We start from the raw sequence: 11,830 nt of genomic DNA, 5'->3' as shown, positions 1-11,830 counted from the left end.
AAGTTTGAGTTTTAAATTAAACTTCTTAATTTAAAATTATTTAACATTAAACGATCATTCAAGTAATTGAGGAGATTTCCGGTTGAAATTAATTATTTAACGAATCATTGATTTTAATTTGTTCTTCAACTGTAAAATATAATGACAGTGAAACCCTTCAACCGTCCTCCCTTCTACAGCCCTTCCGAGTAGTAAAGCCGCGCCGCAAGTACCGGAGTAAAAATGCTTCGACTTGAGTTCGACTTGGTTATGTCTTGAGTTCGTTTCCAAGACATTGATGTCTGGTTGCGTCTCAAAACTAAGTCTAGACATAGGCCTTCGTCTTACTTTTATGGCCACGACATGTAAAACGGCTTTTACTTGTGTTCAGTCGAATCTTGTCTTGGCTAAGACGACGTGTACTTGACTCAAGACGAGCCTTGTCTTGGTTGAGATTATCGAACCTTTTTTGGCTCAAAATCGGTGGGTCTGAACGAGTATAACCTTTAAAAATTTTCTTTAAAAAAAAATAAAAATTATAACTGTCTAGAAGGATTTCCTAAACCGCTACAAATATGTAAAAACAAACACCATTTTCGGTATAATCGTCAAACTAGTATAATACAAATAACAATGCGTGAATAAGTTGATTTTATATATATATATATATACACACACACATATACAAGGTGTCTGAAAAGTCCCGGGACGGTTGGATATGTCCTCAGGTAAAATATTTTTCAAAAGAGTGAAGGTCATTCCTGAAGTAAATTTCAACGAGGAATTTAATGCTGACCTTCATTTTGACCTTGAAGTGGACCTTCATGGCACCCCTTTTTTACATCTGAAATTGATAGAACGGAAAATTCTACGTTCAGATACGTACCCATGTCATAGGTCAATTGTAAAGTTCAAGGTCAGTTAGAGATTATTTGAAAATAACAAAGTTTTCAAAGAGGTCAGTGTAATTCCTAAAGTAAATTTCAACGAGAAATTCATTGGTGAGCTCTGTATTGATCTTGGTAATGATTTCGGGGTGCTTGATTAGCGTGAGTCTCGTGGCCTCTCACGCTTAAGTGAAGATGTTCGAACTGAAATCCTTGAGCTTCTCGACAGAAAGCTATGCGATTGTAAAAATGAGTTACAGAATTACGAATCATCTCCCTATGAATCAAAGTACTATAGCCTTTTGCAGAATCCGATTCTGCAATTCGTCTAAGCTTTGCGGTTGCCTTGAATACACTTTGCTCTTTAAATAACCCCAAAGAAAATAGTCGAGAGGCGTCAGATCAGGAGATCTAACGGGGCCCTCGATTTCACCCCTTCTTCCAGTCCACCTTTGAGGGAGCTGAGTATCCAAATATGCTCGAACCTCCCTACCGTAATGAGCCGCTGCTCCGTCCTGCTGGAACCAAATATTTTGAAAATTATCGCCTGCAATCTCCCTCATTCTTGGTACAATTTGGTTTCTGCGAAGCTCTTCATATGCACGGGCATTGGGATTCCCATCAATGAAGAAAGGGCCTATCAATGTATCATTCAAGATACGGGCCCAAACATTAATCTTTTGTGGATATTCTGTGTGAGTCTGCAACATCTAATCAGGATTTATGTCGGACCAATATCTACAATTTTGCCTGTTAACCTCAACTTTTAAAGTGAAAGTAGATTCATCTGAAAATACTGTATTGTACGAGAAAAGAGGGTCTCTATCAATTTTCTCCATCATAATTTCACAAAATTCAACCCGACAATCAGGATCGTCTTCATTGAGCTCTTGTACCAGATGAACTTTGTAAGGATAGAAATTAATGCTTTTTAAAATATTTCGCACTGTCTCAGAAGCAACGTCACGCTCACTACTAGCTCGACATAAACTAAGATGTGGGTTTTCAACAAATGCATTATTAATACAGATACCCTCTCTCGTTCCGAAATTTTAGCTTGCGTCATAATATTCTTTTAGCGAAAGATAGTAAGTATGTACTCGTAATACATAAATTTAGCTTCGATTCGTAATAGTCGTATGGAAAAATAGTATAGGACTCATGGTATCGCCTTGGGTATTGACTTAGGTATCGAAAAACGGTATAGGACTGTATAACTGTTCGGGGAGAAACAGAACTCTCACCAGAACACCTGGAACTTTTAATGAAAAATTTCCTTATGATTTCTTATAAAACTTTGTTAATTTCAAATAACCTCTAACTGAACTTGACCGTTACAATTGACCTATGACTCGGGTACGCACCTGAACGTAGAATTTTCCGCTCTATCGATTGCAAATGTAAAAAGGGGGTTTCCATTTAAAAAAACAAAGTTGACTTTCAAAAAGCCATGAAGGTCAACTTGAAGGTCAAAATGAAGGTCACCATTGAATTCCTCGTTGGAGTTTACTTCAGGAATTACACTGACCTCTTGGAAAATTTTGTTAATTTCAAATAACATCTAACTGACCTTGAACGTTACAATTGACCTATGACTTGGGTACGTACCTAAACGTAGAATTTTCCGTTCTATCAATTGCAGATGTAAAAAAGGGGGTTTCCATTTGAAAAAACAAAGTTGACCTTCAAAAAGCCATGAAGGTCAACTTCAAGGTCAAAATAAAGGTCACCATTGAATTCCTCGTTGAAATGTACTTCAGGAATGACCTTCACTTTTTTGAAAAATATTTTACCTGCGGAAATATCCAATCGTCCAATATATATAGCTCGAAGTTATAAACTGCACGTGTTGGAGTCATAAAAATTCGACTCAAGAGATAAATTTATGTCTTCAAGGCGTAAGAACTTGTCTCCAAGACATAAATTGAAGTCTGGCTCCGACTGAAAACTGAGAAATGCTCAAGTCGACCTTTTCGACTGCAGCATGTCTTGATTGTGAGCAATTCAAGTCGAACTCAAGTCGAAGCATTTTTATTCGGGTAGATATAACAGGAGCTGCGCGGGGTACGCGGTTGTTACTCAGGCGATCACTCAGACATAAACAAACAAAAACGGAGCGGGCTATAGAGAGTTAGTTCCCACCTACGGTGAGCACCGAAATTAGCGCTATAGAAGAGTTTCATTGTATTTTGAAACGAGACACATTTGAAAGATTTAAAAATATAAACAAATGAATTCCAAGGTTTCGATATATGCTTTTAATTCAAAATCGTTTAATTTAAAATGATTCCAGTTTTAAACAATACAACCCTGAACGTTTGAAGCTAAAAGTTGAATAATAAGAAATTTTTTTAATTGCAATTTTGAAAGATTCAAAAAAGTGGAAAGTGGTCAAACTTTTATAATATTTGAAATTATTCTAATTTTTTTATAATAAACGAAGAAGATTAACGACTTTACTAATGCTTAAAATTAAAAAATTTTATTTGCAAAAAATTTGGACAATTTCATAATTTTTACTGTGACTAATAATGAAGAAGTCATTAAGGTTAAAGGTTACTTCTGTGTTTCAAGTATTTTAGTACATAAAAAACATCATATTCTTCTACAACTATTCTTCTAAACTTTAAATCTTTTAATTATTGAAATAAACAAATTATAAAAGGAATAAAAAACAATGTTATAATTTAAAAAATCCACCCGCTTCGCGGGCACATTCTCATCGCGCGCCACGCGCGCCGCTCGCAAATTTGAGCGCGCCTAGGGAGCGCGACGGTTGAATCTCGCGCTTCGCGCTCTATAATAGGTTACCTCGCGCTTCGCTCTCGGATATTTATTCTTTGCAGTTGGAATGCTTGAAAACATCTTTATCAAAAAGATCTCTTTTAGATAGCAGTATTTATATGCGTCTTCTTATTCTGAATTGTCTACTTAATTAACTATAGCCAAAGATTAAGTTTCTCAAAGCTCTGTAGGCTTTGAGGTACACATTCTCATCGTGAACTCGCGCTGCGCGTTTGATTTCCGACAAACATTTCTAAACAGGTTTTGTTGGGTTTTTTTTCTCGTAACTTTTGCCGTTTTTCCACACACTTTTTTTTATTTCACTTTTTACAACGTTATTTTTCACGAATAAAACAAAAAGTACGCGTCCTATCAAGAAGTGATTCTTAACGAAATTGTAGATCTTTTTTGGTATAACCATTTTTGTTAATTCATCTTTTTTTGTATCCTACATAGCTTGTCCACAAAATGGAATTTTTTATTTTCCATTATTTTTTGTGCAATCAAAATTTGAATTTTCGATTTTTGAAGAAAATCTAAAAATTGTTTATGATAATCTTGTAGGGATTTTAAAAAGAAATGTTTTTCTTCTCTTGACTTTTTTTCATATCATGCGTTTTTCGGCTTCAAATTTTGATTTTCGGTTCATTAAAAAATTTTGAAAACGCTATAACTCTGAGAATTTTCTTTTTATCGAAAAAAGTCATGAGGATAAATTTTTCTTCTTTTCAACACTATAAATATCCGTACACAGAATTTTCAAATTCAGAAAAAAGTGGTCTCAAAAATTTTCAAAATGCGCTCTCTTTTTTAATTTTTATCAAAAATGGCTGGTTAACGAACTCGTCCTTTGTTTTAGGACGTAGAAAAAGTGTGCCAAAGATGGTTTTGATTCGTTCATTTTTTCGAGTTATCGTGTTAACGGACGGACGGACGGATGGACGACGGACGGATGGACGGACGGACAGACGCAATCGTGAAAACCTGATTTTCGGATTCAGGGGGTCTCGAAACGTGGAGATCCGTTGAAAAAGTGTGATGTCAAATTACCAACAATTCTAATACTTTCTCAATCATAAATGATGAGAATGTAAAAATTACAGTTTAATCAATTCAAAAATAATTTAAAAGTCGTATGGTTTCATTTTTCAGGCAAGTTTTTCCTATTCTTTTCACAAATAAATGTAAAAAGGGTCTTGTAAACTAAGAAATCTACCTCAAAAATATTCAGTTTTCAATCATTTGTCATTCGTTCGAATTTCTTGAAACACTTACAAAACTCTTTCAAATCCTTTTTGAATTCTTTTAACTCATTGAAATCTTCTGAATTCCTCAAAATTCTTAGTTATATCTGTAGAATATCAGAGAATTCTAAGAATACAAGGAATTAAGGCTATTCAAGGAATTCGGACGATAAAGATTTCATAAAATTCAATGAATTCAGAATATTTCAAAAATTTTGGGGATCCTTTAAATTTTTATATCTTAAAACATAAAACTCTTAATTTTCTAAAAAGAAATGCATTTTTTTTATTTTAATCGTGAAAACTATTAATTTTTTATTTCAAAAGCACACCCACACTTAATACTGGCGGGGCGCCGGTCGGGTCCCGATCGGGAAAAAGGTGGGCCCGATAGAGTAATCAGTATAGGGTGGCTCAAAAAGGTTTTTATTTTATTTTTTTATTTTTCGATTTTAACAGGTGCCGGTTTTGAATTGAAGTTTCCCATGTAAAATGCATGGGGAAAAAACTTTTTTTGAGCTTTTGGAATAATTTTTTAGGGTTTGAAAAAATGTGACGGGAATGCATCAGGTACTCCACGAATACCTGAAAAGTACCCTTAAAACAAAAAATGTGAATTTTTCATGAAATCGACATTTTGAGCACTGTATTCTGGTCTTTTTTACCTAAAATTATTAATATTGGTCTAATGGAATATTTATTATCATTGGTTAATTAATTTTCAAATATTTAAACAAATGGAATTTGTTAAAATTTTTTTTTAAATTTATTTTTTCCCTTAAAATTATTACTGTTAGTCTAGTGAAATATTTAATAACATTAGTTTATTAATTTTTAATTGTTTAGAGAAATGAAATTTGTTTAAAGAACTTTTTTTTAATTCGTGTTTTGCCTAAAAAAGATTACTATTGGTCTACTGGAATATTGATTAACACCAGGTCATTAATTTTCAATTATTTAAACAAAAGGAATTTATTTAAATAATTTCGTTTCTATTTAAAAAAATAGTGGTATATTTATCAGTAATAATTAATAACTAATTAATAATAATTTATTTATCAGTAATATTTAAGTAATAATTTCTATTAAAAATTTTTTTTTTTCAAATAAAATTAATCAAACAATCTTGATAAATATTCCACTAAAGAAATAATAATTTTTAATAAAAAAATGGTTTACAAAAATTCCATTTGTTTAAACAAATTAAAATTGAATAACTAATGTTAATAAATATTCCGCTAGAGCAGCAGTAATAATTTTTAAGGAAAAAAACGAAATTAAAAAAAAAATTGTTTAAACTAATCCATGAACTAATTTTTGAAAAATTGACATTTTTGGTTTTAAGGGTAGTTTTCAGGTACTCGTAGGGGTGTGTTAGGGGTGTCAAATTTATATGTCTGATAGATGAAATTCTTCGTTGGATAATTCTCTACAGGTCCCCACACTTTTCCGTCACATTTTTTCAAACCCTAAAAAATTATTCTAAAAACTCAAAAAGGTGATTTTTCCCCATGCATTTTACATGGGAAACTTCAAGTCAAAATCGGCACCTGTTAAAATAAAAAAATGAAAATTAGGGAATTTCTTTTTCCGGATTTGGAATAAAATGGGGGGGGGATTGTTGCACTCTAGCATGCAAAAAAATTTTGCCGTGCATTTTTGGACCACCCTAGTAATCAGTCTAGTGCCAGACCGAAAATGAACTGCCCTACCCAACAGGGCCCAGATTTGGGCATCCAAAATGGGGGCTCGATCTGGCCCTTTAATTTGTAATTTCTATAATTGGTAAAATTTCCAAAATTTTTATATTAATATTTTTTCAACATTGTATTTTACGAATCTTCAATTTTTCAATATTCTACATTATATATCTTTATACATTATATCCCGTTTGAAATATTCTACATTACATTATCTGTTTGTATTGCTTGAATTTATCGACGAGTTTGCATTTCGAAGAAAACTATTATGCTCTGACAAAAAATGTTCAAATTTCGAGCTATTACACACACACACTACACATGCACACACATACAACTCAATTTTAATTATAAATATTTTTTAATAAATATTTTGAATAAAATTCTAAAAAGCTGGAAAATATTTCTTTATTTACATAAATAGTAAATGCGCTTAAAATAACGACGCGTTCTCGAATGCATTGCTGGAAATCTTCAGAAGCTAAAAATAAATTGTCATGTTGATTCTAGCAAATTAAAGCTTACCTTTGCCTTCATTACGGATATAATTAATCTCACCAACAATTATGTGATTCCGAAATTGCAATCTACTTTTTGCTTTTAGCATTTCAAATTGGATGAAAGAAAAACAATATCACGACGATAACAGAAAACTTGACATAATCTTGTCTAACCTAACCCGACGCGAAGTGGTTCTGACGCGAGCCACACCATCTGCCCCCTTGCGGTCACATGTGGAAAATACGATCGGGCATAGATCGGCACTCGGAAATAACTTGGGCAATTTCTGCACGGGACTGTATTATTTTCTAACAATTAAAATATAAAAATTTCAATTTGAAACGCTTTAAATTTGAAAATGGTCAATTTTTCAAGATTAAACTTAATTAATGTTTAGAAAATTAATACCGTTTAATAACAGATCAAATAAAATAATAAAATATTGATAATAATTAAAAATTAGAAAAATTGGCAATAATTAATAATATCGTTATATATTGAAGTCAAAATGAATTATTAAACTAACCATTGGTTTTAATTATTTTTGAACTATAAAATATAATTGTTTTCAAACTATAAAATTTGGAAAAATTTAAAAATATAATCAAACCATTTTCAATGTATGGAAATATGTTTTTATTATTTTATTTTAATTAATATTTATTTTCAATTTTTGTCTGGAAAATTTTTACTTTCACATTATTCGGATATTAAATCTTTTTTTTAGAAATAAAATTGCGTCTATTAACGTCAAATGCGTTTCGAGTCCATCTAAACATTTTATTGAATATCTAAATTTGTATAATTATTTAAAAATTCAGAACACTCATTTTTATAATCTAATTATAAAATTTACATTTTTACTACAAAAAATTACCGACGCAGTCAACTTAGAAATTTTCAGTTCTATGTGTGATATGAATGTTGTGCCAATCTAAAGTTTATAAAAATTGAAAATTACTATCCACAAGCATGAATGTAAAAAAGGCGCCGTGGCTTAGTTGGTTAAAGCGCCTGTCTAGTAAACAGGAGATCGGGAGTTCGAATCTCCCCGGAGCCTTTCTTGAATTTTTTGTGCATTACTCACGCATATTTTTCAGTAATTAGTTGTAGGCGTTCAAAGCTGATTGTGTATGAAATTTTTTTGAAATCCATTTGAATTCTCTGAACTTCAATTTAGTTAATTGTAACTAACTTAAAGTATTGAGTTGATTTAAAATCAGTCGAATTATCTTCAATTGTGATAGTTTATTATGATACGTCAGCTTCAAAATCGCGATGCAAAATTTGACATTTAATTATTTTTAAGGACTTAGTTTTAAGTTCCTAATTGAAGAATGCTTGAAGTTTTAAACAAGGTTTTGAATGGTTAAATTGTTCGTGATTCAAGTATAAATTTGTTAGTTTTGAAAGTTAGCTTAAAAAATAAGTTTTATAATAATTGAACATTAAAAATTCACAATACTTAATTCAATTTAAATCTTAACACAATGCAAATTTTTATATTGAGCACCTGGATCGTCATTTTAAAATCTAATAATTTTAGATTTAATTATTCTAAATTCTTTGCTTTCCATTTGAAACCAAAAAATTGCTGTTTTTCTTGTTTTTAACTCTCCGAAATAATGAAATATCCTATTGAAAGACTTGACTGTTGCACAATTTTCAGCTTAAGAGATTTTTAGTTAAATAATTTTGAAATTATTATAGAGTTGTATAATTCAAAACTAGTTTACTAAAACTAAATTGAAAAATTATGACAATAGGTCCTCAAATTCAAGCCTTAACAGAGAAAGGAAAGATATTCGGTACTCATAGTCACCTTTCATTATCGAACATTCACGTGGAACGGGCGCCGAGCCGTGGCGTAGTTGGTTAAAGCGCCTCTCTAGTAAACAGGAGATCAACGAGTGTTCGAATCTCCACGGAAACTTTCTTGATTTTTTGTAAATTGTTTAAAACTTTAAGAAAATATTTGAAACAATTAAAAATTTTCAAAAAATGTTTAAAAGATTAAATTTAGGAAATTGAAAATTAAAGTACTTTTTATTTAAAAATGTTCCAAAATATTAAAATTTTCATACATGAAAAACAAAACAATTTCACATTGAAAGCTTAAGATTGTGGATTTTCTTAAATGTTATGTGGAACGCTAAATTATCAGTTTTTCCCTCTCATGAGTTTGATTTTTGCAATTATAATTAAAATCTATGAGTTTTAAAAAGTATTTTCAAAGCCATTTCAAAAATTGCATTTACTTTTGATTTTGAATTATAATTTTAAATTATAAATTTTATATATGACAACAATTTGAAATAATAAACATACCGAAGCTTTGCATTCAAAATATTCAATTTAGTTTCATTCAATTTGAATTCAAGTTTTATTGATTGAGTTTTGAACGCTTTTGATTAGAAGTAATATAATTTCAATTTCCTTAAACTTTTAGATGATACAATTTTATAATTCTGAACTAAAAATAATGAAAAGTTATCAAACTTCAACGTGGAACTGGCGCCGTGGCTTAGTTGGTTAAAGCGCCTGTCTAGTAAACAGGAGATCGGGAGTTCGAATCTCCCCGGAGCCTTTCTTGATTTTTTTTTGTACCTTATTGAAGACTAAAAAATGTCAATTTTTCAATCTTTAACGCTAAATTTTCAACGTTTTGAATTGGAAAATTGGAAAATTTACATGAGTTAGGTAAAAAAACAGTTTAAGCGAATAAAACGAATTTCCGAAATTTAGTACTTGCGCCCTAATCCCCCGGGATCCATAATTTATTGATTATTGTTTCAATCATTTTTCAAAATCTGTTTAATAAGGAATTAAAAATCTTTACAATTTTAATGTCAGGAAATAAAAATCCAGAGGTGCGAACGCGCGATTTGCGCGCTTGAATTTACTGCTAGTTATTATTATTATTATTGAATATTAATTCAAGTAAATTTTATTTTCTTGTTTTAAAAGTCTCGAATGGAATATTTTGCTATTAACAAGTAATTAAGAAACTTAACGTTAATTTTTGTTATAATTTACTGCACGTGTTATCTTTTCTAACACACGACCGAGTGTCAATAACGTGCCCCTATTCGCTTGGTGTCGACTGTGTTGACCCTCGTTGCCTTGGCATAAGTGTGACGTCACTGAGTAATTAACGTGACGTTGCTACTGAACGGCAGATGAGATGCAGGCGATTTGTTTGCCGCATTCTCATTCATATCAGTGATATAATCGCCATGCCTCAACTGCCGGAATTGCCCTCCATCCATTATCTACTAACAACTAAATTGGGTTTTATCACCTGCTGATCCTTCGCACCTAAAACCCTATTGGCCTACACACGAATGTCTTCTTACTAGTGATGAGTCGCAGTGAACCGACTGTAATCGGATTCCACTCTGATGAGAATTGAGTCGAAAAAAATTCGATTCGAAAAGGCGCATGTTCGGTGTACCGAACTTTCCTAACCGGCTCAAACTTTGAGTCGAATTTTTCGAACCGGCTCTAATGGTGATCGAATAGAAAAAATATGAATTGACGCAGCACGCGATTTATGAGTCGAATATTCCGAACCATTTCGGTGCGTAAGTCATGAGCTGAATTTTTCGAACCATCTTAGTGCTTGAGTCATAAGTCGAATTTTCGCAACCGGCTCAAGCTGTGATCAAATCGAAAAAATCTGAACCGACTCAGCGCGTAAGTCATGAGCCGAATTTTCCGAACCATCTAAACGCATGAGTCATATTTTTCGAACCGACTCAAGCTGTGATTAAACCGAAAAAATCTGAACCGACTCAGCGCGTAAGTCATGAGTCGAATTTTCAGAATCGGATCAGCATCAGGCTATGACCGAATTAAAAAAATCTAAATTGACTCAGCTCTTGCGTCATGAGTCGAATTTTTCGAACCTGCTCTAACGGAGATCGAATAGAAAAAATCTGAATCGACACAGCACGTGATTTAGGAGTAGAATTTTCCGAACCGTCCCTGTGCGTCAGTTATGATTCGAATTTTCACAACTATCTGAGCACGTGAGTTCTAAGTGGGATTTTTTGAACCGACTTTAATGATGATCAAATAGAAAAATTATGAATCGACGCAGCACGTGATTTATGAGTCAAATTTTCCGAATTCTGTCGGCGCGTGAGTCATAAGCCGAATTTTCCAAATCAATTTAAGCTGTGATCGAATCGAAAAAAATCCGAATCAACCTAGCGCGTGAGTCAAAATTCGAATTTTCCGATCGCATTGAAAAAAAACGGAATCAACTCTGAACGTCATTTGTGAGTCAATTTATTCGAACCGTCTCAGCGCGTGTGTCATTAGTTGGATTTTCCAAACTATATCAAGGCGTGAGTCATAGCTCGAATTTTTCGAACCGGCCGTAACAGTGATCGAATCGAAAAAATCTTAATCGACGCAGGGCGCGATTTATGATTCGAATTTTCCGAACCGTTTCAGCACGCCAATCATGAGTCACATTTTCTGAACTGTCTTAAAACGTAAGTCGTAACTGGAACTTTTCGAACCGGCTCAAGCTGTGATCAAATCGAAAAAATCTGAATTGACTCAGCTCGAGATTTACTGGTATGAGTCAAATTTTTCGAACCGTCGCACAGTGATAGATATGGGAAAAAATTGGAGCCATGTGACGATTTTACTCAAATAATAAAATTTCTTTTCTATTCTTCTCTAAAAACGTTATATTCAATATTTCCAGTGAGAGAATTGTTAT

At 32.3% G+C, this 11,830-nt stretch overlaps 2 non-coding genes across 2 annotated transcripts; both read left to right on the top strand.

Moving 5' to 3' along the window:
* Positions 1 to 8,081: 8,081 nt before the first annotated feature.
* On the top strand, positions 8,082 to 8,155 carry Trnat-agu. The gene has a single exon. It is a non-coding gene; the product is annotated as a tRNA-Thr (tRNA).
* A 1,453-nt stretch (positions 8,156 to 9,608) lies between these two features.
* Trnat-agu lies at positions 9,609 to 9,682 on the top strand. The gene has a single exon. It is a non-coding gene; the product is annotated as a tRNA-Thr (tRNA).
* Positions 9,683 to 11,830: the final 2,148 nt, after the last annotated feature.

Source organism: Belonocnema kinseyi, chromosome 8 (genome assembly GCF_010883055.1).
Source record: "Belonocnema kinseyi isolate 2016_QV_RU_SX_M_011 chromosome 8, B_treatae_v1, whole genome shotgun sequence".
NCBI classification, from domain to species: Eukaryota; Metazoa; Arthropoda; class Insecta; order Hymenoptera; family Cynipidae; genus Belonocnema; species Belonocnema kinseyi.
This window is presented reverse-complemented; position numbering and strand designations above follow the sequence as displayed.